At 46.5% G+C, this 4,936-nt stretch overlaps 1 pseudogene; it reads left to right on the top strand.

The window, feature by feature from the left end:
- The first annotated feature begins 101 nt into the window (after positions 1-101).
- On the top strand, positions 102-4,112 carry LOC121465973 (annotated as a pseudogene).
- The last annotated feature ends 824 nt before the right edge of the window (positions 4,113-4,936 follow it).

Below are 4,936 nucleotides of genomic sequence, written 5' to 3'. Positions count from 1 at the left end.
GATGGTCAGTTATGTCTGGTTACAGTTGGCCTTTCATTCTGTCCAGAGAGAGACAGAGGCTGCTCTTGGATCCATGTTGATAATCAGAAAAGAATTTCGCCATGAAACCCAGCCAGGAGGTATCCACAAACCTAGAACAAGAGAAATTATTTGCCTTCTGCTGGGATCTAGAACTCTCTCACCTAGAAAAGTGTCCCAGGGACACAAAGCATCCCACAGAGAGCCTTGTGGTGGGAGCTCTTGTTCTGCAGGAGCGAAGCATCCCTGCCCTCCATTCCAGGTGCAATGCCAGAGAGTATTCTCACGCTGGGGACATGCCAGCCGTCCAGGCTTCTGCCTGAGCTCAGGTGGGCTTTTAGATTCTCCCATATCTTTTTTGCACTCCCTGCACCTCCTCAGGGCCAAGCCAAACTCAGACATCCATAACTGGGGCCCCAGCCACAGACCTCCGCTTCTCCAAGGGGAGAAGGAGCTAGGCAGGCATGACTTTAACATACAGATAGCAAGAGAAAGCAGTGAATGGCATCACCGCGGACAGTAAGTCAGGTACAGCTCTGTGTGCTCATGCTGCTGGTTTTCACTGTTGGGGGTTGAGGTTTGTTTGGGACTCTTTTCTTTATATAATTTACTTATTTTTATTCTATGTGTACTGGTGTTTTGCCTTCATGTATATCAGTGTGAAGATGCCAGATCTCCTGGAACTGGAGTCACAGACAGTTGTGAGCTGCCATGTGGGTGCCGGGAATTGAACTCAGGTTCTCTGGGAGAGCAGTCAGTAGTACTCCTATCTCTAACCCCTTGTTTGGGACTCTTAAAACGCTTCTACTGCCTCATCCAGAGAGGACAAAGCTTAAAAGTCTTGGGGCTTCTTACAGAACGATGTGGGATGGTAGAAGGAAAATGAGAAATGGAGCCAAAGGCCGGGACTCTCAACTCTGCTGCCTGCCAGCCGTGTCATCCTGGGTAAGTGACCTTAGTGTCTTAGCTGTGACATGGATATGTGTCGGTCAGGTCCTATGTATATGAGTTCTGGAAGGACATCTGCAGAAGGGAAATGGGACCATGGTCAAAGGGAAACTTAATTTTCACTATACTTTCAACTAGTTTGTCTTTTACCATGTGTATGCTGTAACATTTTAAACATAATTTTTGTTTGTTTACTTTGTTTTGTTTTTCAAGGTAGGGTTTCTCTGTGTAGCTCTGGCTGTCTGAGAACTCCATCTGTAAACCAGGCTGGCCTTGAACTCCTAGAGATCCACCTTCCTCTGCCTCCCAAGTGCTGGGATTAAATACGTGTGCCACCACCTCTGATTTAAGTGTAATTTTTTGAGAAGGATTTAATGTAGCCCATACTGGCTTTGAACACAATATTTAGGGAAAGATGACCTTGAACTTTTCCTTCTGCCTTCATCTCTATGAGACTATAGGCCTATGCCATCATGTCAAATTTGTGTGATTTGGGGGAATGGAGCCAGAGCTTCATGTGTGCTAGGCAAGCACTCTACCAACTGAACTATATTTAAGCACACTTAAATTTAATTTAATTTAATTGTAAGAATATTGCCCATATACATAGTAATGACATTGAGGTTACAGGAATTCTGAGAGGTCAAACACACAAAGTCTATGAGCTTTATACGAGGCTACAGGGGGAAAGACCCTCATGGAAACCTTATTTTATAAAGGGTCTTGAGACCCAAACCCAGCAAAAACCCATTAAAACTCTAACCTGTGTCCAACTGTACTGTACAACAATTACTAGAAATGCCTGGATTTGTGAAAGGTAGTAATACGTTCGATGTGGTCTGAGTAACACATAGGATCTGTCCTCTAGCGCTACCCCTGGGAGGTCCCCCGAGAGGAGAAGAGGTGTGATTCACGTAGTTTCACACCACTCCAAGGGGCCCAGACATGAACCTGCAGTGTATCACCCAGCAGTTTTGTAAACAACACTAACTGGAAGTGCCAAGGTGCCGGCCTACGATATAAAAGCAGAACCACCGGAGTGGTGAGAATAAATGAGCTTCCTCCTTTGTCCTGGTTCCCCTGGCCTTTCCCTGCCTCCCTCCAGCACCCTGCCCCTGGCCTTGAACTCAGCACGATGCAGCCAGCCCCTTCCTACAGAAAGTCTGGAGGGCCCCTCTCCTTCCCCTGTGCATGAGGAGGAGAACTGAGCTGGCAGGCACACCGGCTGCCCTCTTCCTAAGCACACCGTTTACCTTCAGACTTCGACATCTGCGCCTTCCAAGTTCTGGAAACTTGTCAGAATCCAGGGTCTCAAAGAGTGGGTGTGAAGCTGGACCATGGGGAACACCCCATTCTCCTACCCCCAGCTCCTTAGGGTCGAGTATGAAGGGCATGTCAGGGGAAGAATATCCAATCCTGGCTAATACCAGGCTCCTCTAAGAAGCTTATGGGGCATTGAACAAGTTCTGGGTCCCAGCGCCTCAGAAGAAGCCTGAGAGGGTAGACCTTTTACCAGGGACACAGAGTAGACTCTTCATGGGACCCCGCCCCCCCGCAAGAGGCAGTAAGGGAATGTCTCAAACTTACTACTAAAGCTATGGGAATTCGACGCCATTTAGGGCTTCCATCCTTAGGTGGGAGGAAAAACATGGATAGAAGCAGAAAGTCCTCTGAGGAAACCAAGGGAAAGTGCCTGGGGCTTAAGAGATCAGAAGACTTCAGCACCAGGCTCCAGTCTGTGAGTCGAAGCATAATCTAAGTGTGGAGACAGGTGGAGACATTAACACCCGCCCTACCTATGGGGGAGAGTGTGAAAACCAGAGTTGGAACGGAGGGACTGGAGCAAAAGTACTTTGCAAACTTGAAAGCATTTTGCAAGCGGAATGTATTTTATTAAGCCAAAAGGAAATCCTCGGGGGATCATGCCTGAACATCACAAGGTACCTAAGATGTTGGCTTCCTGAGCCTCTTGCACCTCTAGGTGACCACTCAGAGCCAATCACAATGGAACTCGGGTAAAACAGTGAGGTCCTGAGCCTGCAGCCATGTTCCAGCTGACTCTGCCTAGTAGTTACTGTCTACTTTCCCCATTTTCTGCACATCCATGAGTAGCTTCTGCTGTAATCCGAAATAGCAGGTAATCCCTCCCCGCCTCACCTCTGTCCCATGTCACCCTAAGTAGCCCAGAAGTGTGAAAGGGAAACGGCTACCTCTGCCAAACCCTGAGGTGGCACCACCGCCGTCAGAAGAGCCAGGCAGATCTCTGTGTCCTGCAGTAACACTGAATGCCTGTGCCTCGGGAAGGAAGGCGGCCTCCACTTTTCCTCTCTTCGGAGTTCCCTCTGGCCTGCAGAGACGGAGAAGAGAATACAATTAATTGATGAAGTGAGTTTTTGTTTCCGCTGGAACTTCTTCTATCTTAAAGTGTTACTTATATGACACAGAACATTCAGGGGAGAAGAAAACCCCCAGAAAGAGATTCCTTCCTCTCATGTCCTCTACCAGTGGGCCCAAGCTGCAGTGCTGGCAGTATCACCCCAACTTCATTAGCTCCAAGTCCCCACCAAATGACCCACCGATTATTAATTATTTTGCAGAAATGGCCAGGTCAGATCAGCAGATGCACAAGATTCGACAGTAGCTGCAGACTAAACAGGCTGTCATGGAGAAATCTGAAAAGGCCACACAACTTCGAGCGCTTAGGAAATACGGGAAAAAAGGTGCAGACTGAGGTCCTCCAGAAGAGATAGTGGGAGAAAGCACATATGATGAATGCCATCAAGAAATACCTGAAAGACTTCTCTGATAAGCTGGATTCCCTTGAGGGGAATCAGAAGCCTGTTGAATGCGGTGCAAAAGCCAGAACGAAGAGCCAGAAGATGAGTAAAGGGCCCAATGCCAAACAACGATACAAAAACCAGAAGTTTGGTTTTGGTGGAAAGAAGAAAGAGAGCTATGATGATGCCTCCAGCTTCCTAGCCAAAGTGGCTCATGGCAAGCGCCCCAGGAAGCCTGGCAAGAGAGGGGCAAATAAGCACCCGGGAAAACGAGCAAGACAGAAGAGGAAGAGCAAAGCCTGCCTAGCAGCATTGTGCTCTCTAAAGAACCGAGAAAAAAGGGCAAATGTACAGACTCCAGAATGCTAAGAGTTTTTGTCTTTCTTTTTATAGAATTTTTTTTAAATAAATTAAACCTATGAAAGATACTTTTGGTTAAAAAAAAACGAGACTAAAAGATTGAGAAGTTTGCATATTAAAGAATATTGCTGACAAAAAAGAAATCTTTAAGGGTTTTGTTTATTTTGCTTTAAAAAAATTTAAAGACTTCTTTTGTTTGTAATCATGTGTATGCGTGAGTGTATGTCACCTGTGGGCTGGTGCTGATGGAGGCCAGAAGGGATCCAAATTCCCTGGAGCTGAATTTACAGGAGATTGTGAGCTGTCTGATGTGGGTGCTGGGACTTGAAGCCAGGTCCTCTGGAAGAGTAGCCAGTGCTCTGGTTATAACCACCGGGTCATCTGTGCAGTCTTTTATTTTGCTTTATGTACTTGTTCTCTTAAAGACGCTATCGAGGTTTTACAGGACTGAGTAGCCAGACTGACTAGGTGGGTAAGAGACAAGATCACAAGGGTCTTTAAAAATGCAGACTTTAAGACACTTTTCAAAAAAGAATGTCCCAGGGAAAGAAATTCAGTTCTTTTTCTTACAGAAATGTGGTACCCATTCATTTTTCTCTGCTTTTCCCTCTGACTTTGCCCGCAAAAGACCCCTCTACTTTCTGCCTGTCTTCTTTCCAGCATCACATGAGACTGGGGGGCAGAGGCGGGGTGAGCATCCAGTGGTGGATAAGGCAAGCTCCTGTTTGCAAAGCAAAGAAGTTCATTGGGATAGAAAACATATGAAAGCTTTTCTTTGTTTGGTGAATCTTGCTGTGACTTTAGAATAGAGAGAAGCTTTGTCACTTTCTCAA

Source organism: Microtus oregoni, unplaced genomic scaffold (genome assembly GCF_018167655.1).
Source record: "Microtus oregoni isolate MIOR12 unplaced genomic scaffold, Mior012 000032F_ref0000030, whole genome shotgun sequence".
NCBI lineage: Eukaryota > Metazoa > Chordata > Mammalia > Rodentia > Cricetidae > Microtus > Microtus oregoni.
This window is presented reverse-complemented; position numbering and strand designations above follow the sequence as displayed.